A 21217-nucleotide genomic window follows, 5' to 3' on the forward strand; every position below is an offset into this window, starting at 1 on the left:
GGAAATATTTTCCTTATATCAAACAATTGCTATTCAAATTGGACAAGGGGAGCTGGTCCCCCCCCCCACCAAAATCTTGGGGAAACAAAAATAAAAAAGCATTCTCACAGTAAATGAAATACTATCCCGCAGTCAAAGTTGACCTCATTAAGTCATTAAAACGTGCACCTGCCAAATCTAAGTAATTAAATAAATTCAAACGTGTGTTTCCGTTAGTATCTCGCAGTGGGTCAATGATTAACGTTGCACACTTTGTTTTTTTTCACACTTTAATTTCCAACTTCGCCTCAAGGGTTCGGGTTCGATCCTCATACTCACCTACCAAAACTTTTTATTTTATTTTACCCCCCCCTTCCTCTCTCGGAGTTTTGATTAACCCAAAACCATACACACCTCCAAACACCCGGGCAACGCCGGGTACCCCCCCCGCTAGTCTATATATATAAAAGCGAAAATGTGTGTTTGTATGTATCAGGACAGAATGCCGGCAATGAACGTCGAAACACAAAGGTGTTTTCTTTTTAAAAAAAACTTTTGTTTAAAAAAAATATGAAAAACACACAAAAAATTGGTTTTCGTATTAATTTTATTCAAATTCATTTGACAAAAAAAAAAAAAAAAAAAAAAAACGGCTAGGGAAAAAATACAGCTTATTGGTTTCTTTTCGTCATTTAAAAAATTTGTTACAAGGATAAAACAGAAATTGTTATGGTAGGTTGTTTTTTTTTTCGTATTATATATATTACAATAGAAAATGCGAGCATGAAAAGTAATATGGTTAAGCTTAAACATGGAAAGTAAAGGACTAGTTGTTAAAACTGGAAAAGAAAAGGACAAGATATTCTAGTAAAAAATATAATAAATTTATAACTTAAAATATTGCAGCATTAAGAATTGATTATATAATGTTATAAATTGAATCAAAAAAAAATCTTATGCTGTAATATTTTAAGTTATAAATTTATTGCATTTTTTATTAGAATATCTTGTCCTTTTCTTTTCCAGTTTTAACAACTAGTCCTTTACTTTTCCATGTTTAACCATAACCGTATTACTTTTCATGCTCACATTTTTCTATTGTAATCCATGATTTTTCCAGGCTTCCAGTAAATTCACTTGTTCTTTGTTTAATTTCAGTCTTATTCTTTTGCTCCCATAAACACACATGTAATAACAACGTACGGCACTCGTCTGCTTTCAATAAAATCCCCCCCAATTATCTTCCTTTCATGCTTTCATTCTCACTTGTTAGTCCTCTTTTCAAATTAGTAGCAACAGTAGTAACCGAAGCGACGTGGTTGCTATGGAAACCAGTCCTAAAAAGCGTTGCTCACCTCCTTATTTTTACGATTTTGAACACCAGAAAATTCATCATAACTGTTGTTTTACTGAGCGAAAATTGATTTTTTTTTTTTTCACAATATAGCTGAGAAAGTGATCTATAAACTGTAATAATTGTTATAAAATTTGGTCGAAAAATGAGTGAGCGAAGCTTTAAAGCAGTTCTAAACGACTAAAACTGCCACTTAACCATATATTCAAACACTACCATGTTTGAATGATTTGTTGGGCGTTTTTTTTTTTGTGATATTAACAACTTTGAAACGCTGTTATTTTTTATTTTTTTCCACTACCTTAGCGTTTTTCTAAAGAACTATAAGCTCTTCTTGTTATTAATATATATATATATATATATATATATATATATATATATATATATATATATGAAGGAGCTGCCCTTGTTTTTTATGTGACATATTTATTTATTTATTTTTATCATTAAATATTATTACATGCATAGATGGTATACTTATGGACATGCATGTTTAACCATCACCAGCATAGGTTAGGATTGAACTCATGACACCAGCGTATATATATGTATATAATTTTCTGGTGATTTTATTATATTTAAATGTTTTTTTTTCAGTATCTTTCTGAAGTAGCGTTGTTATGCATTGATAATTTGTGGCGCATGGCAAAAGCCGGCGGTTGTTAGTTACGTCTGGTTCAAATTCTGCTCAAGTACCCAAGAAAGTGTTACTCTTTGAAACTATCACTCCTTAACATTGTTAATCTTCTTTGCTCTGAACATGACTCTCAGCCACAGACGTCTAGTATTTATTTGAGAAGAAAAAGCAAAAGGAGAAATAAGGTTTGCATTATTTCGAGAATCAGATTGGATAATACGGTTGGGAATAAACTTGTAGATACTAGGGCTCGAGATAACCAGCCAACTGATCAGATCGGGTCTCTATGATGTTCCGTTCGGCCAAAGTAGAATAGCTCAACCATCAGGATCCCATCCTTGGGGATCAAGGATCACAGCCTACAGGTGACCCGTTTTTAATGTTTTTTACCCCCTCTACATGGACCGGGGGGGGGTGCGGCCTCACTTGTATATTTCAGAAAATGACTAGGATACTCACCATACTGATTGTTCAGATTGTTCAAGATGAATTTGAGAAAAAGTGGAAGGAACAGAAACAGACTATGAGAAATACAATATAGATTATCAGAAACTATTGGTCCGATCTGGCTGAAATTTTGTATAGACTTTGGCTATGATAAGGTGTAGCAAATTTAGTATTATAGTATCTATTCAATACAAAGTTAAAGATTAATAGAGATTAGTATTTCAGTTCCACTTTTTCTCAAAAACTACTGGGACAATTTGACTATTAATTCATGCAAAAAGAACATAAATTTAACCATAATTAACCATCAATTTGGCAGAAAGCACTTATTCTAAGTCAACGGGTTTTGCATCGGACGAACAACAAGGTTCTTCCGGCACAGAAAGAAGACCTCCTTGCAGACTTTGACCCTGTGGGTAACACTCAACAGGGCCTGAACGAAGCTTGCCATGTGACAACCTGAACTAGTAGGGCTATGTACAAGATGTTCAGTGTCCCTGCAGCACTGACATGCAGACTATTGCACACATCCTAATCAAGGTATGCTCCAATGTGGACTTGAGGGATGCCTCAGACACTGCCTGACAATGGACCTTGAGATGGTGAGATTCTATTATGACGAGAACAGGTTATGACTTTTTGCCCATTTTTAACAGGCTAAAAGAGTCTATTTTTTTTAATATGTATATTTTCATTTCATAACCATTTAAAGTATTTAATAATGGTAAAGTGCAACGAAATTTGATTCTCACAGAGTGTCCTTATCTTCAGGTGTAATAGAACAAGATTAACAAAGCATTTCAGATTGTGCGTTTGACCATCGCTAGGTGACTCATCTGAAGCTTGTTTAAAAATGATGGCATCGTGATTAATGGTTATCACACTGAGCGAGCAGTCTTTCGTTCTTCTAATCTATGAGAAAACCTCAAACAATAGACATTTGTTTTAAGTAAAATATCTTCAAAATTGACGAAAATTACTACACCTACTATCCATTTAAAATGATTTATCTTTATCGTTTAGAGAGAGAGAGAGAATGCACCAAAAAGAGAAAAAAAATGAAACGAAAAGAGAGAGAAAGAATGAATCGAAAAGAGAGAGAAAGAATGAACCGAAAAGAAAGAGAGACAAGAACAGAGAGAGAGAGAGAGCAAGAAGGAAACGAAAAGAGAATGAACCAAAGAGAGAGAGAGAGAGAGAGAGAGAGAGAGAGAGAGAGAGAGAGAGAGAGCAAGAATGAACCGAAAAAAAAAAAAAAAAAAAAAAAAAAAAAGGCAAGAATGAACCGGAAAAAAAAAAGAGCAAGAATGAACCGGAAAAAAAAAAAGAAAAAAAAGAGAGCAAGAATGAACCGAAAAAAAAAAGAGCGAGAATGAAACGAAAAGAGAGTGAGAGAGCGAGAGAAAGAAGGAAGTGAAAAGAGAGGGAGAGAAAAAAAAGTAGCGTAAAAGGAACGAGAGAGAGGCTGGGTGGGAAAAGGGGAAAAGAAACGGAAAGATAGAGAGAGAGGAAAAGAGGGGGTTAGGCAGAAAAAGGATGGTGTTCATTTATTGTTCATCATGTTCGGCTGGGTGTGGCAAGCTCCCTACTCACTCATGATGGGCAATGTTGAAGATCACTTGGACGCCAGTTCAATCCTGCTGTCTTTTATTTTGCTCAAACATCTATACAATTTCAAAATCTCTGCATGTTGTCAGGTGACTAACTCGAAATCAAGTCTATTTCCTAGTTCATCCGTCATCTGATATGATGCTCAAGTCTACAACATAAAACTAACAGAATGCAAAGCTAACGGTCTATTAAAAGTGGGTTTGATCTTCAGTGTTACTCATAGCTTTGGCACATTGCCAATTCTGAGATAAGGCTTAGAATATGACTGCGGCGTCTTGTACAGGGCAATGGTTACCAAACTGGGCGAACAGTCCGTGTCGAGTTAATTTGGTTCTTAACGAGTGACCCAACACTTTTAATCTATAGTAAAATACATATTTTGTCTCGGTCCAACATAAGAGAAAATTTGTAGGCCATCTCATGAAGAGTACCGTTTAAGGGTTCCGATTCGTGCCATTTAGTTGGCCACTCACTCCGATATATGCCAGTTAAGATTCCTATCTCAGCAATCAGTCCGACAGAAACTGAATCATTTTTGTAGCCTTTCATCTGGCAGGCTGAGGCATTCATTCTGGGTAGTCCTAGGAGGTCCACCCTCCCATGTCTTGCCTCTCGCCTTTCAAGTGGAGTAAGTTTATTGCTTACTGCTGAGGCGCTCTGATTCGGGAATGCTAATGGGATTGCCCAGGCAATTTTCAATAGGCTAGAGTGCTCCTTCTTTAGGGGTGCTGGCTTGATTCTCTACACCTTTTGACCTTGCATCACATCTTGCTGTGGTTGGAAGGAAGTAAATACTAACAGTTAATCATCCAAACTCATGTTCACTTTTCAATTCTCTACGTGCAACTTATAGCTTCACTTTCTTTTAGTTCCAACTAGCATGGTTATCCAGCATTACCCAACAACAAAAATAGAGGAGTTAAAAATGTGTGTTTAGTAACATCTTTCTTTTAAAACTTCTATCTATTTCCTCCCTCACTCCCCTCCTTCTATCACTCTCTCTCAACTTATTATATATAGTAGTGATTTCAAAAGTTAAAAAAAAAAAAAAAGATGACTTTGGTGCCATCAGCTAGAATCGAAACCTAAACATTTAGCTCTCCAGCCTTAGTCACTACCATTTGAGCTATTGTCAAATGGATACGAAATAGCTAAAAAAAACCCCAAAAAAAACCCTAAAAACAAAACAAAAAAAAACTTTAACATACAAATGCATATATATTCGCGCGTGTGTACAAGAACACTTTAAGTCGACTTACACCTGCAGAGTTTCAATTGTTTTCAATTTTGATCCCTTAGCAGCTATTTTTACCAGCTAAAGACCCATAAAAATCGGCCCATAGAAAATGCAATCATTTGACGCTACTCTGTAACCTTGCGTCTTGGAGGAGATACAGTTTGAAAAAAACATGGAGAAACACACACACACACACAGCGAGTTTTATAAATTAGATTATATAAACATCAAAAAATCCCTATATGGATTAATCTAAGTTTTGACTAATCATCTCATCAGGGACTCAACTATGCTAAGATTATTGAACCCTGATAAGCAGATTAACATCGCTGAAATGTAGATTAATCCATGTAGGGATTCTTTTTGATGTTTATATAATTTTACTTATATCTTCCTCACCCAAACTTTCTTCTTCCTATCTATCACCTTACTCTCTCCCTCTATCACCCCTCTTTTGCTTTTTTTTTTTTTTTTTTTGCAACCTGGAAAATATCCTTGAAGAATTACCCCCACCGATGAATTTTCTTCCTCTAAAATAACAAATATTAAAAAGAAAATTTGTCTATATTATTCCCGAAGCGATGCTGAAAAAGAATATACTAGTTTTCCGAGTTTGTCTTATGCAGTTTTGACTTTTAGCCACACACAGGCAAACATTTCTTTATATAATTGTCTGTCTAGGATTACAAAGTTTAAAATCAGACATTCTTTTTTCTCTTGCTCATTCATAAATCCCAATCTCCTAATTTATTTGGTGCACAAGATATTCTGGTCTATAATTGCTGTGTGGGTCCATGTGCACAGATAACCTTTTCAACTCCATCATGTCGGTTCTTGTATTTCTCTAAGATAAGTCTCGGCAAGAATATCTCTTTCGGTAAGGAAACAAAACAATGGCAATTCATGTTTTATGGAACTGAATTTTCTTTTATTTTCCCAAGTCTGGAACTGAGATATGAAATTTTTTGTGATGGATGTGATGAGCCGGAACCTGGATTGAGCAATGTAGGTGGTCCAGACTTGCCTTATTCCTGCCATTGTAAAACCACGTGGTCTCCCACTCAACAGCAAATGCTGACCCCAATGATATTTCCATAATCTTCTCTCTTCTCTTCTGACCATGTCGTTGTCTCTCACAATGGCAGCTGCTGCTGAGGGTGTCGTGCAAGGATTCACAAGTATAAAACATTAAAACAAAACACAAAAAACAAACTGACACATTCTGCAAATATCAGTTACACTCTCCCCTTCTCTCTCTCTGTCTTTGTGTGTAACACTATCAACGCTCTACACACTATGGTCCACATCTACATCTTCTGTCAAGGCCGGCCGTTATTTGATGTCAGTTCATCTTGATATCACTTAATGCTCTCTCAATATGGTCCAACTCACAATCGCCTTCAACTGCATCAAATTCACAAGTATCCTCAACTGTAATTGTCGTCAACGGTTGCAAACACGAAACTCATTGTCACTCCTAAAACTCTAAACGAACTCAAAACACACTAACCTCTATTGTTCAGTCCTTTATATCAAATCACTGCCACACCTTGATTAACAATCTTATTCCGTTTTCTTTTATGTACCTTGGTGAACAACTTCCTGTTCATTGTTCTGCTGATAAACCTATTTCCTCTTTTTCTTTGTCATATTTCTTTTTCTCCCTAACTTTTTAACACTTATAGTATCCCACCATAAAAGGAGTTCATATTTGCCTGGCATGTAGTTTGCAAACTAAAATTTTGAAACCATACGTTACTGATGAGGATCGAACTCGCAACCTATGAGAAACAAAACAACCTATTATTGCATTGTAATAAGCCAAATATACCTTAATAAAAAAACAAACACAAAAAAATGTGAATACACGAGTTATCTGTATTTTCATCGGTTAAAAAGAATTAATCCTAGATTATTTAATGTCTGAAATCTGCTGACCTGGTACTGGGAGCTAAGAAGAAATTCTCTTTGGTATTTCATATCAATCGAGGATACGTCCTCGACAATCTGTCAGACATTAGTTGGCTCTGCACTGTAGGGCTAAAGTATTAATTCTGAGTAGTCCTAGGTGATCAAACTTCCCAGGCTTCAACTTCTTTCTTTAAAAAATGGTGAGTTTATAGTTTATGCAAAGTTTATGAAGCAGTGGTATTACCTGCTCTACTATATATTCAGCAGAAACCTACACACTATACAGGGACTACATAAAGAAATAGGAAGCAATACAACAGCGCTACCTAAGAAAAATTATGAAAATTAAATGGAATGACTTTGTACCAAATGTTGAAGCACTCATGGACAGCATAGAAGCCGTACTCGCCACCACTCAACTGTGATGGACGGAACATGTGAACCAGAATGAAATAACAATCGCATCCCAAAAATCCTATTGTATGGAGAATTGGAAAATGGGTACAGAATGATTGGTGGGCAGAAACTCTGCTACAAGGATGTGATAAAGCGCCAGTTAAATATGAACACCAAAAATTGGGAACAGCTAGCAGTAAACCGAAGTTGCTGGTGCAGTAGCTTTCACAGAGGAAATGCAAAAATAAAGGCCAGGTCTGAACAAAAGCATTATCAAAGACACAACCATGCATTACTTGTGGAGAAACTTCCCACACTGAGCATGGAATACTACAACACTATAGGAAAAAGCATCAAGACCCTAACTAATCATCTTCAGCTATGAAGGACTTTTTTTTTTTTACACGGTGGTCACCACTTATCAAAGCCTGGAAGCCACTCAGGGATAAGGGTTATTGCAAGTACAGTATGTTAGTGTGGAGATTTGATGAAGTGTTTACTTAAGGCGGCGGTTCATTAGGAATTTGTTAACGTTGGACTTGAAGACATCCAAGTTGTAGTCAGGTGGGAAGCAGGCAGACAGAACAGAGTTCCACAGGTGTGCAGTTCTAAGAAAGAAGCTTTGTTCATGGAATCCATGTTTTGATTTAGGCAGAGATAAAGAGTGGGGGAAATTTTTTACAGTGGATTCAGCTAGACGGGTGTTTTTCGTGAAAGATTGGCGAGGGGGGGGGACCAGAGATTGGAGTTCAGACGAGCACCTGCCATGAAGGACTGAGTGATGAATATGATGATGAGTTTATAGCTTACCGCCTGAGATACCCCTACCAGAGAATACCAACGAAGTTACTCAGGTATTCTTTCCTGAGACCAGTGTCTCACCTATTGTGTGTTGGCTTATTCTCGTCACCTTTGACCTTGTGTCATACATTTCCACAGTTGGAGAGAGACAAACAAAAAAGCAAAATGTCTGAAGCAAAAGAAAATGTCCAGCGATTGTGATCCACATTATTTTATTGACTCCATTTTTATTCAGGAAGAAACTGTAGTATCTGTTCTAATGAGTCACTTAATCTAATCTGTCCAGGAGGTGATAGAAGTTCGTCTGAACCGAGGCAATTTTTTTCCCCCCACTCCAGAGTACCCCTTTTTAAGGAAACTGAATCTCCCCCAGGTTAAACAACAACCTTGCGTCGTTTACTCGCCTCGAGGGGAGGCAAGTAAAACAGAACGATTCCATTATTTATTTTCAAATTTATGTCGTGAAATTGAGCTTTTACGGTCCCGGTGAAGTTAGACTGCAAGCGGTGACAAGTTAGAGTTTCAAACGTTTTTCTTCTAAAAATACTCAACTTTTAATACTTTTGTGTTATCTCTGTATGTAAAAAACACCCCTCTCCTTCCCTGCTAATCACAGCACTTTCTTGTCAGATGCCTTTGTCCTGAATTTTTCCTGCTAACACCTGGGAGTTATTTTTATATCAAAATCTTGTCTGCTGTCCTGATTAATGTTATTGCTTTAAACGCCCCCTCACTCTCTTTTTGATCTGACGAGACTTGAATGATCAAATTTTACTGTTATTATTCAACAAAGTAAGCTCATCTACTTGCATAGATTTGTTCCATCATATACTTTTCTGATATATGTGTTTGCAATTGCAAACATTCCCACGGATGAATTTAGGCTCAGAAAATGCCAGGTGAAATCAAAATTAAAGGTAAAAATAAATTTCGGTGCACCTGCAACCTCTTTCCCACAGAAGAGACATTGCGAGCCTGTCTCTACTTTATCATTATTTTCATGGCAAGTGCTCGTCTGAGCTTCAATCTATGGTCCCTCCTCGCCAAACTTTCACGAAAAACACTCGCCTAGCCAAAACCAGTTTCCTACACTCTTTGTCTGCGCCTAAACCTAAATGTAAATGTCTCATCGCCGCAATGTTGCATCACTGTGCTTGTTTTACAAATATTTTAATGGAATGTGTTCTGATGAACTTGCTGCACTTGTGCCCCCTCGACGTACATATCCTCGACAAACCCACTAAGCAACAAAATCTCGCCCCTTCACTGTTGAGGTTCCTAAATGCCAGAAAGCTTTCTATTCTAATAGCTTCTTCCCTCAAACAGTTAGACTTTGGAATTCCCCCCCCCTGTTGCCTGCTTCCCTGGTTGTACTGATATGCAGAAGTTTTGATGCTTTTCGAACTGTACTGACATGCAGAAGTTAAAGTGCAATGTGAACAGAGATCTTGCTGCTCATCCCCCTACATAGTATCCCTGCAATCAAAATGGCACTGTGCCTTCCATGAAGTGAAAATGGAATTTAAAAAAAAAACTATTAATTCATGCCAAGTGTTTGCAAATGCGTAGGAATAATTAAAACAAATCTGCTTTTCATATTTTTCAAGATGTGATTTTCTATGTAAAATAGAACTTATTGTCTAAAGAAATGGTTCATAATGAGTCGACTGAAAGTAAGAATAAACGGGACAATCCCTTTTTTGAGATGTTTATTCTGTACGTTTTCAGGTGGTAGTTCCTACCTTTCTTCGTTGTATCATCAGATTAGAATTTGTGTCAATAATGTATGTGTATGCATGTGTGTGTATGCCCTCCGATTTGGCATTTATAGGTTCTTGTGTCGAGGGTCAGTGAAACGTGATCATCAGTAGTCGTTGAAATTTGGTAGAGTTTGATTATTTAAGAGGATGGCTCAACAAGAACTTGTTTACATTGAACTTGAAAGCGACCATGTTGCAGTCAGCATCTAAGTATTGTGTTCCCTAGATGTAAGAAAGCCTTCTACTCCAATAGTTTCTTCCCCAGAACTGGTAAACTTTGGAACTCCCTTCCGGGATTCTGCTTTCCCAACTGTACTGACATGCAGAAGTTCAAGTGTAATGTGAACAGACATCTTGCTGCTCAACTCCCTACATAGTATCCCTGAAACTTATGACCTCGATAGTAGCCCCATACATCAAAGTGGCACTGTCTTGTTTGAGGTGAAAATGAGCTTAAGTAAAAAAAAAAAAAAAAAAAAAAGAAAAAAAAAAAAAGAAATAATGAAATCTAGTCAAGTCTCCAAACTCGCAATTAAAGTTGTTTTATGCACAAACAGTTCATCACTTGACTGATAGCATGAAACCAATCGCTGGGCGGTGCTGCTCTTACATTGCACCCCCTTCCACAAGTACTATCAGATACCGTTGTGGATCCAATCATTCCACCAGTTCCTTTTCTACTGGTAGCAACTAAACGAAAGGCAATTTTGGTGAGCTTGATAGATAAATGCTGCAGGCAAAAAACAAACAAGTCACATCATGATAAACACAATATTCTCAAGGTATTAAAAAAAAAAAAAAAAAAAAAAAAATATATATATATATATATATATATATATATATTTTTATTTTTATTTACTCACTAGGAGTAGTCACACGACCCATCATTAAAGATTTCTCTACGAGAACAACTTGTGGTGGTCTCTGGAGTCTGAGTGACAACAAGTCTACCCAGATTTCCAGTAGTCTTCACCTCTTTCGACAACCTTTGCAGATGTATTTGCGTTGTCATAACAGCTGCTTACCATTGATTTCTCATTGGTGGCGACCATTATTCTTCACTGGAATTTGGGCGGCAATAAGCCTTCCCAAGGTCTCAGTCTTCTTTGCACTAATCCAGCGGAGGTCTGGCTAATGTTTTCTCTTCTTGATCTTTCCATCCTCTATGGCCCTCCTCATTTGTGTGGTGTGGCGTCAGTTCAGCATTTGCCCCCCCCCCTTCCATTTAGCCCCAAAAGTCCCCAGGAGACGTCAAATCCTGATGAAAATGATCAGATGATGCAGTTTTAGGCCTTAACATGTAAATTCGAGTTATGCACCATGCAAAAAAGAAATAACTAAGTTCATCGTTTATCCACCCACCATTTAGCTCCAAAAGTCTTCAAGGCCTTAACATATTTAAATTTGAGTTCAACACCATGCAAAACTGCTAAATAGACACACAGAGAAAATTTTAGACAAATATGGTAAACTAGTCCCCAAAAATAGAGTGTTTTTATTAGCCCTAATTTTTCAGAAAGTTTTATAAAAATCCAAGGCATCACTTTTTTTTTTTAATAAACACAAAAGTGTCAATTTTCGCCATTTTAATCTGAAAGGCACCCCTAGGAGAGCAACAGGAGTTTTCCCAGAAAATCCGTTTTGTTACTTTTTTACTCATATCATATTTAATGTTTGTGCATAATTTCAAAAAATTCCAAGGCATAGTTATTGAGAAAGTGCGGACGGACAAACGGACGAGGGTGAATTTACAGATCCACCCTCCTTTTGTCGGGGACAAAAGAAAAAAAAAAAACCGTGCATAAATGACGTGGATGTGCAACCATGTTCATATAAGATTCATTTCAACAGCTAACGCATTGAATCTTTGTAATATGATTCATAACACGGTACAGATTAAACTAGATTTTTATTTTAATAGTATTTCAATAAAAAAAAAGTTCAAATTTTTACAAACTGACATCAACAGAGGCCAAGAATGGCTTTAGTATTCGATTCATAAAATTTTTCCAATCTAAATTTCTTTTGTGTGTAGAACTATTTTAAACGCCATGCTTAACCTAGAATATTGGCGAACGGCTCTATTTCTTCTAGACGGAACCACCTTTCTATACATAGAAATACACAATATCACACATACAAGATCTGAAAAGCACCAACATTTTTGTTTGTTTCAAATAAAAATATACATCTCATCATCACAAACAGTAACTTATCTTGAAAAAAAACCCCAAAAAACCTATTAATAACACAAAAGAAAAAATTGTACATTTGAAATGAGAAAAACGGTAATTTCGTTTGCATCCATATTTTATTACCCCCCCCCAAATCGAATGTCACCATATTTACCTTCTCTGCACTTTAAAACTAGATTGTGTTTATTTGCTTCCCCACTGAGCAAATTAGGCACAAGGCCGTTTTTTAATGTGGAGAGAGGGGGGAGGGGAGTGGAAAAGGAGACCAGCTCTCGAGAGGTGAGAAATGGGAGCTAGATAGTGATGTCCATTTGGTATATAGGGTTGCCCCCACATGGACCAAAAGATTGCCACAAGGACAATGGTTTTTGATTTCAGCATCTGCCGAAACAGATACTACACTTTGATCTTTAAAACTAGGTTGGTTTGCGGATGACTATTATCATAAGATTTGATATTTTGTTAGCACCAATCATTAACTATTCACATTTTTGATAATTTTTTTTTTTTTTAATTATTATCCATGCAATCTTTTTTATTTGTTTTCTATAGAGCTTCCAGTTTCTAGCAAGACCTACATTTTTACCATTTAGTATGTCATGAAAAGAAAGAAAGAAAAAAAGAAGAAACAAAAAAATGTCCCCCAAAGCAAAAAAAAAAAACAAAAAAAAAACGATCTTTTCAATTTGCCAACTTGATGTGATACTTGTTGCTGAAATCAGAATAGTTTGAAATGATGCGTTGAACACAAATTTCTTTTCAATCTGCCATCCCCAACTGCGACTGATGCTGCCACCTAGTGACAAAAGCGCAAATCAAACAATACAAACAAGTTCCGCAACTGCTCTCAATTCATCGTTTCTCATCGATTTCTCTCATCATTAGTCAAGTTTTAACAACTAAAATGTAACAATAACTATTGCGAATGTATTATACACATAATTATTAAAGCTTGGTGTTTTCTTCAAGTCGTAGTGAAGCACTCGGGCCTGGCTTAGTAGTAGTAATGACGCTTCATCTTTAAGAACCATGATGGCAGTATTATCACCTGATGAAACCTTTTATTGACAGAAACACTGCTACCGTTTTGCAACCATGTATCTACGCATTGATATGAAAAGATACACGGCACAATCACCGTGACACATCAGTTCTTGTTAGATCACTGAAACGCGGATTTCATGAGCAAAGCTTCTTTCTTAGAACTGCACGCCTGTGGAACTCTGTTCCGTCTGCCTGCTTCCCTCCGGACTACAACTTGGATGTCTTCAAGTCTAATGTTAACAAATTCCTAATGAACCGCCCCCCCCTAATTAAACACTTCATAAAATCTCCTCACTAACGTGATGTACTTGCAATAACCCTTATCCCTGAGTGGCTTCCGGGCCTTGATAAGTGGTGATCACTGTGTAAAAAAAAAACAAAAACAAAAAAAAAACGTTTAGTCTGATCAGTACTAAAATGGGTGACCACTTGGGAATTCCAGGTGTTGTATGTGCTCTCCGCTTATCTCTGCATGGTTTTCAGTCGTCCTGGACTTCTCCTTGCCACTGGACTCGAGTAGTGCCGATTCAGAAGAGGTGTGGTTGGTGATTGCGCAACGCTTGCCTCACAATTGCGTGTGAAACTACCCTTACAGGGAGTATCCATTGTTTTTCAAGACTGAATAGAGGCTACCATTCTATGAAAAGATATTTCATTATATGATATTAATTGTAGCAGAATAATATTTTTTTTTTAATAAAAATGAATAACGATTTTCCGAGATCAAAAGCCACTCGAGAAAACGGATTAACGAGATTGTCAGTTGGATAATCAATAACATTATGAAAAGATTGAAAACTAGGATGGGAATGCACAGAATTGATTACTTAAGAAGGCCCAACAAGTATTTGTTGACATTGCATGTGAAGATCATGTTGTAGTCTGCAGGGAAGCAGTTCTGTGACAATATGTTGCATAAAAAATTCTTGGAAACAAATCCTGTTCATGGAAATTCTGTTTGGTATAAAAGAAATCAAAGAAAGTTCTTTGCGGTGGTGGTAGTAGGACTAGGTGTGGATTGAACCTAACATAAGAAATCAAATAGACATCTAATTTTAATGACTTTTTCAACATTTATTAAATGAACTCGATAAATAAAAAAATAAAAAACCCATCGCTACATTGTAGAAGTCGCTAGATGTTAGAATGTTTTCTCCTCCATCAGTTTCTTGAACTGCTATACTTTGGAATTCCTTTCCTCTTTCCTGCTTCTGACTGTCCTAACATGCAGACATTTAAAGATAATGCGAACAGATAACCTGTAGCTGAACTCCCTATATAGTGTTCCTTAGGCATGGCTCTACATAGTAGCCCCTTATATCGAAGTGGCAGTATGCTTTGTGTGGAGTAAATAAGAATAATATAATTATTTTATTCAATATAGGTAAGAAAAATTACCATTTGTCGCTACAATAAATTTACTGTCTCAATCTAAAAAAATATCATCAGGCGACCGAGACCTCCATTCTAACTTTTTCTTTTATTTATTTATTTTCCTTCCTTTTATTGAGAATCTCGTTAAAATCAATGGTTTTTTTTTTTTTACTTTGGGATAACTTTACTTGAAATATATTCACAAATATAATGATAATATAACTATATATAATGATAATGTAGCTGTATATATAATATATTTGATAGTATAACTGTGCATATATATATATATATATATGTGTGTGTGTGTGTGTGTGTGTACATATAAACATACACACACAATATATATATATATATTAACCAAACTAAAAATTGAAACACTATGATTTAAAGAAAATAACTTTCATACGCTCTTTTAAAACATATTTTCATTAGTAAAATTAAATCACGAAAACATTTTAGTTTATTTGCAAACAGCCATTTAAAATTTTGTTTTAATTAAAATATAATGTGAATAAAATTGCATCCGATAATTTTAAATTTCAAATAAAAACAACTTTTAAAAAAATTATTCATAATTTTATAACAATTTGGTTCACATAATTGAATTTAATTTTCCAAATTTCCGAGGACTGGTGCTTTTCTAGTCAATTTACAAAAAGAAAAAAATAAGCAACCCTCTCCTCTCACACAAACAGACACAGGTTATCCTTTTCATGTTAAATATATTAAATGTAGTGATGGGACAATTCCGATATTTTACCGATTCCGATACAGTTACCAATTCTGATTTATTTAAAAAAAAAAAAAATCTCTAAATATTTAGCTATACTGTTTGTTTTTTTAAAAAAATTTTTCCTAATTTTTGATTATTACCAAAAAAAAAAAAAAAAAAAGTAATATATGCATATATTTTCACCAACGTAAAAATACACTTGGGAGAGGGTGTTATCTGTAGGTTTAAGTTTTACTGACAGTTTAAAATCACTATATATTTTAAATTTTACCAACAATAAAAAAAATTTTTTAAAAAGTTAAAAAAAAAAAAGTCTACAAAAAAGAAGTTTAAAAAAAGCTTAAAAAAGAAGTTTAAAAAAAGAAGTTTAAAAAAAGAAGTTTAAAAAAAGAAGTTTAAAAAAAGAAGTTTAAAAAAAGAAGTTTAAAAAAAGAAGTTTAAAAAAAGAAGTTAAAAAAAAAGAAGTTTAAAAAAAAAGAAGTTAAAAAAAAGAAGTTTAAAAAAAGAAGTTTAAAAAAAGAAGTTTAAAAAAAAGAAGTTTAAAAAAAAAGAAGTTAAAAAAAAGAAGTTAAAAAAAAGAAGTTAAAAAAAAGAAGTTAAAAAAAAAAGAAGTTTAAAAAAAGTAGTTTAAAAAAAAGTTTAAAAAAATGTTTAAAAAAAAGTGAAAATTGTTTTTGGCGTCGAAAAATAGACACTAATTTTTTCTGATTCAGATGCCCTAAAAATTTTTTTCTTTTTTTCGATTCCTGATTTAGATTAATCGTTCCAACACTAATTTATGTAAATGGAGTTTTCATTTTCAAAGAAATCAAGAAGTAGTAACTAATGATTATAAGTACCGAGACTACCATGTCCTTTTTCCTTACCAACGGCAGCTTTACTATCTACTTGTGGTAACTGGTACATACAATGCTTTATACATAAGAGTGCAAAGTGGAGTACTCATTACAAGCTTTGAGTTTTTGGGTTTTTTTTTTAAATTATACTTCCAGATGAACTATTAAATATTTGCACCTGGTGAGAAAATATCTTCGCCAGTTTTTTTTAATAACTAAAAAAAATAAATAAAAATGTTTCAAGTTTTTTTTTTTTTTTTTTTTTTTTAGAACTATTCAAGTAGATGGGGCAAAATGTTTAAAAGATTCGCATACATTTCCTGAAACTGTTGGCCGTAGTTATGTAACTTTTTACGTCATGTCAACTGAATTAATACTGAAACTATTTAACGAATACACAAATAAGGGTTGATTGTTTATATTAATTGTATTGGTCGGACTATTGTTTCATCTTTAGTGTTATTTGTGCAACATCTCAGTCGGACTGGCCTTCGACCGTCTTTAGGCATGGTGGTTAGAAAAGAAAAAAGTAACAGTAACTTTTCTCTTTTCTTTCCTAAACAACAACCAACAAGCCTGGGGACGGTCGAAAACCAATCTGACCGAAACGTTGCACAAATAACACTCAAGATGAAACCAATAGTTCGATCAATACAATTAATATAAATACACAAATGTTTCTTTTCTTTTTTTTTTTTAATTATATTAACTTACAACACCCTCAAAAGAACAATAATCAAAATGACATGTTTTAATTTGCCAGCGATGTTTTAAAACTTACTTCCGGTTTGAATCATAACATGGACATTTCTAATTTTGCCTCTGTAGATTTTCTTGTTTAAAAAAAACGAGGTAAGGGTTATTTATAAAAAGTTTTAGATTTATTTACAAGCATAGTTAAAAAAATACCAGAAAAGAGAAGAGAAAAAGAGGACGGAGAGAGAGAGAGAGGGACAAGAGGACAAAGAGGAGAGAGAGAGAGAGAGGGGAACAAGAGGATGAAAGGGAGAGAGAGAGAGAAAGAGGGACAAGAGGATGAAGAGGAGAGAGAGAAAGAGGGACAAGAGGATGAAGAGAGAGAGAAAGAGGGACAAGAGGATGAAGAGGAGAGAGAGAAAGAGGGACAAGAGGATGAAGAGGAGAGAGAGAAAGAGGGACAAGAGGATGAAGAGGAGAGAGAGAAAGAGGGACAAGAGGATGAAGAGGAGAGAGAGAAAGAGGGACAAGAGGATGAAGAGGAGAGAGAGAGAGGGACAAGAGGATGAAGAGGAGAGAGAGAGGGACAAGAGGATGAAGAGGAGAGAGAGAGGGACAACAGGATGAAGAGGAGAGAGAGAGGGACAACAGGATGAAGAGGAGAGAGAGAGGGACAACAGGATGAAGAGGAGAGAGAGAGGGAAAAGAGGATGAAGAGGAGAGAGAGAGAGAGGGACAAGAGGATGAAGAGGAGAGAGAGAGAGAGGGACAAGAGGATGAAGAGGAGAGAGAGAGAGAGAGAGGGACAAGAGGATGAAGAGGAGAGAGAGAGAGAGGGACAAGAGGATGAAGAGGAGAGAGAGGGACAAGAGGATGAAGAGGAGAGAGAGGGACAAGAGGATGAAGAGGAGAGAGAGGGACAAGAGGATGAAGAGGAGAGAGAGGGACAAGAGGATGAAGAGGAGAGAGAGGGACAAGAGGATGAAGAGGAGAGAGAGAGAAAGAGAGGGGCAAGAGGATGAAGAGGAGAGAGAGAAAGAGGGACAAGAGGATGAAGAGGAGAGAGAGAAAGAGGGACAAGAGGATGAAGAGGAGAGAGAGAGAAAGAGGGACAAGAGGATGAAGAGGAGAGAGAGAGAAAGAGGGACAAGAGGATGAAGAGGAGAGAGAGAGAAAGATGGACAAGAGGATGAAGAGGAGAGAGAGAGGGACAAGAGGATGAAGAGGAGAGAGAGAGAGAGAGAGGGAAAAGAGGACGGAGAGGAGAGATAGAGGGAAAAAAGGACGGAGAGGAGAGAGAGAGGGAAAAAAGGACGGAGAGGAGAGAGAGAGGGAAAAAAGGACGGAGAGGAGAGAGAGAGGGAAAAAAGGACGGAGAGGAGAGAGAGAGGAAAAAAAGGACGGAGAGGAGAGAGAGAGGAAAAAAAGGACAGAGAGGAGAGAGAGAGGGAAAAAAGGACGGAGAGGAGAGAGAGAGAGAGGGGAAAAAAAGGACGGAGAGGAGAGAGAGAGGAAAAAAAGGACGGAGAGGAGAGAGAGAGGAAAAAAAGGACGGAGAGGAGAGAGAGAGGAAAAAAAGGACGGAGAGGAGAGAGAGAGGAAAAAAAGGACGGAGAGGAGAGAGAGAGGGGAAAAAGGACGGAGAGGAGAGAGAGAGAGGGAAAAAAGGACGGAGAGGAGAGAGAGAGAGGGAAAAAAGGACGGAGAGGAGAGAGAGAGAGGGAAAAAAGGACGGAGAGGAGAGAGAGAGAGGGAAAAAAGGACGGAGAGGAGAGAGAGAGAGAGGGAAAAAAGGACGGAGAGGAGAGAGAGAGAGGGAAAAAAGGACGGAGAGGAGAGAGAGAGAGGGAAAAAAGGACGGAGAGGAGAGAGAGAGAGGGAAAAAAGGACGGAGAGGAGAGAGAGAGAGGGAAAAAAGGACGGAGAGGAGAGAGAGAGAGGGAAAAAAGGACGGAGAGGAGAGAGAGAGAGGGAAAAAAGGACGGAGAGGAGAGAGAGAGGGAAAAAAGGACGGAGAGGAGAGAGAGAGGGAAAAAAGGACGGAGAGGAGAGAGAGAGGGAAAAAAGGACGGAGAGGAGAGAGAGAGGGAAAAAAGGACGGAGAGGAGAGAGAGAGGGAAAAAAGGATGGAGAGGAGAGAGAGCGGGAAAAAAGGACGGAGAGGAGAGAGAGAGGGAAAAAAGGACGGAGAGGAGAGAGAGAGGGAAAAAAGGACAGAGAGGAGAGAGAGAGGGAAAAGAGGACGGAGAGGAGAGAGAGAGGGAAAAGAGGACTGAGAGGAGAGAGAGGGAAAAGAGGACGAAGAGGAGAGAGGGAAAAGAGGACGAAGAGGAGAGAGGGAAAAGAGGACGAAGAGGAGAAAGGGAAAAGAGGACGAAGAGGAGAGAGAGAGAGGGAAAAGAGGATGAAGAGGAGAGAGGGAAAAGAGGATGAAGAGGAGAGAGGGAAAAGAGGATGAAGAGGAGAGAGGGAAAAGAGGATGAAGAGGAGAGAGGGAAAAGAGGATGAAGAGGAGAGAGGGAAAAGAGGATGAAGAGGAGAGAGGGAAAAGAGGATGAAGAGGAGAGAGGGAAAAGAGGATGAAGAGGAGAGAGGGAAAAGAGGATGAAGAGGAGAGAGGGAAAAGAGGATGAAGAGGAGAGAGGGAAAAGAGGATGAAGAGGAGAGAGGGAAAAGAGGATGAAGAGGAGAGAGGGAAAAGAGGATGAAGAGGAGAGAGGGAAAAGAGGATGAAGAGGAGAGAGGGAAAAGAGGATGAAGAGGAGAGAGGGAAAAGAGGATGAAGAGGAGAGAGGGAAAAGAGGATGAAGAGGAGAGAGGGAAAAGAGGATGAAGAGGAGAGAGGGAAAAGAGGATGAAGAGGAGAGAGGGAAAAGAGGATGAAGAGGAGAGAGGGAAAAGAGGATGAAGAGGAGAGAGGGAAAAGAGGATGAAGAGGAGAGAGGGAAAAGAGGATGAAGAGGAGAGAGAGAGAGGGAAAAGAGGATGAAGAGGAGAGAGAGAGAGGGAAAAGAGGATGAAGAGAGAAGGAAAAGAGGATGAAGAGGAGAGAAGGAAAAGAGGATGAAGAGGAGAGAAGGAAAAGAGGATGAAGAGGAGAGAGAGCAGGGGGAGAAGGAAATACATTTATCTCCCACTGACCTTGGGGAAATGTGACACTAAAACCAGTGCACAAGGGGAGATGCATCCTTTCGTGAATGCCTGAGCAACCCTGTTGACAGACATCTAACTCTTTCTTAAAGTGACAAAGTAAAACCTAAGAGGGTGAACCTTTTAGGACTACACATAATATTTCAGATAAATAGAGCAAAAATGTCACAGTGTCCTCCGACTCTGCCAGAGTGATTGTCAGGGACATATCCTCAACTGGAATGCCTTGACATGATCAGGTTCAAACGTGGAGAATAAAAGAAAGTCACTGATTTCATCCAACTTTTTATTCTAACAAAGAACTGAAGAGAAGATGTAGATTCTTGACTAAGCTCCCATCTCTGTAAAACGTTCACAGCAAAACCTCGTCTAGCTACAACCACTGGAAATCATTTGTCTTTCTTCCTCTGGAGCTAAATGAAACTTCTATGAATTTCTTTCCAACACAATACCATGGAGCTGCTTCACACCTAACTACAACCTCGTCGTTTTTAAGTTCAATATTAACAAATCCTCTCAAATAATCAAATCCTGCCAAGTTTCAAACGTCGTCTGCCATCTTCAAGGTGTTTGCCTCACACTCCACTCCATGAACCTATCAGCCTGCTATGCTCGAGTTTATCGAAAATGAAAATTTCTGACCAACGTTAGTCGGAAATGAGTACCACCACCATCCCATTTAAAATAATAAAACTTCAGCCCCACCTCCTTTCCTCTTTCATTTAATATTAGTTTACAAAACTTTTGAATTCCTTATTAGCGAAAGTGTGCACAGCTGTACACATAAAAAAGTCTCCTGGTCTCATTAAGTTAATAATAAAAATAAAAATAGAAGCAATATACAAAAACGAAAAGAAAAAACATAGTTTGCTTGAAGCATTGTATGTAGTATACACATTATTATATGTTGGAAAACCTGAACAATGCACATTTGAAATAAAATAAACCAAATGTTAATAGTTATTAAAATGTTTCTAATATTTCGAGAAATAAATCTCTTGATCAAGGCACATTAAGAATTGTGCACTGAGCCTTTTTTTTTTTTTTTTTTGC

At 37.0% G+C, this 21217-nt stretch overlaps 2 protein-coding genes across 8 annotated transcripts in view; one reads left to right on the forward strand and one right to left on the reverse strand.

The window, feature by feature from the left end:
* Positions 1-21217, reverse strand: part of LOC145293258 (uncharacterized) — a 554756-nt gene that overhangs the window by 334316 nt on the left and 199223 nt on the right. The gene's annotated exons all lie outside the window — the stretch shown is intronic.
* LOC145293260 (uncharacterized) overlaps positions 5724-21217 on the forward strand; it is a 171519-nt gene continuing 156025 nt past the window's right edge. Inside the window, exon 1 of the mRNA XM_080139855.1 lies at positions 5724-7206. The gene's annotated coding sequence lies outside the window, so the exon portion shown is untranslated. The remainder of the gene's footprint in view (positions 7207-21217) is intronic.

This window comes from Euprymna scolopes, chromosome 14, assembly GCF_053919585.1.
Source record: "Euprymna scolopes isolate OS-2025 chromosome 14, ASM5391958v1, whole genome shotgun sequence".
Classification (NCBI taxonomy): domain Eukaryota; kingdom Metazoa; phylum Mollusca; class Cephalopoda; order Sepiida; family Sepiolidae; genus Euprymna; species Euprymna scolopes.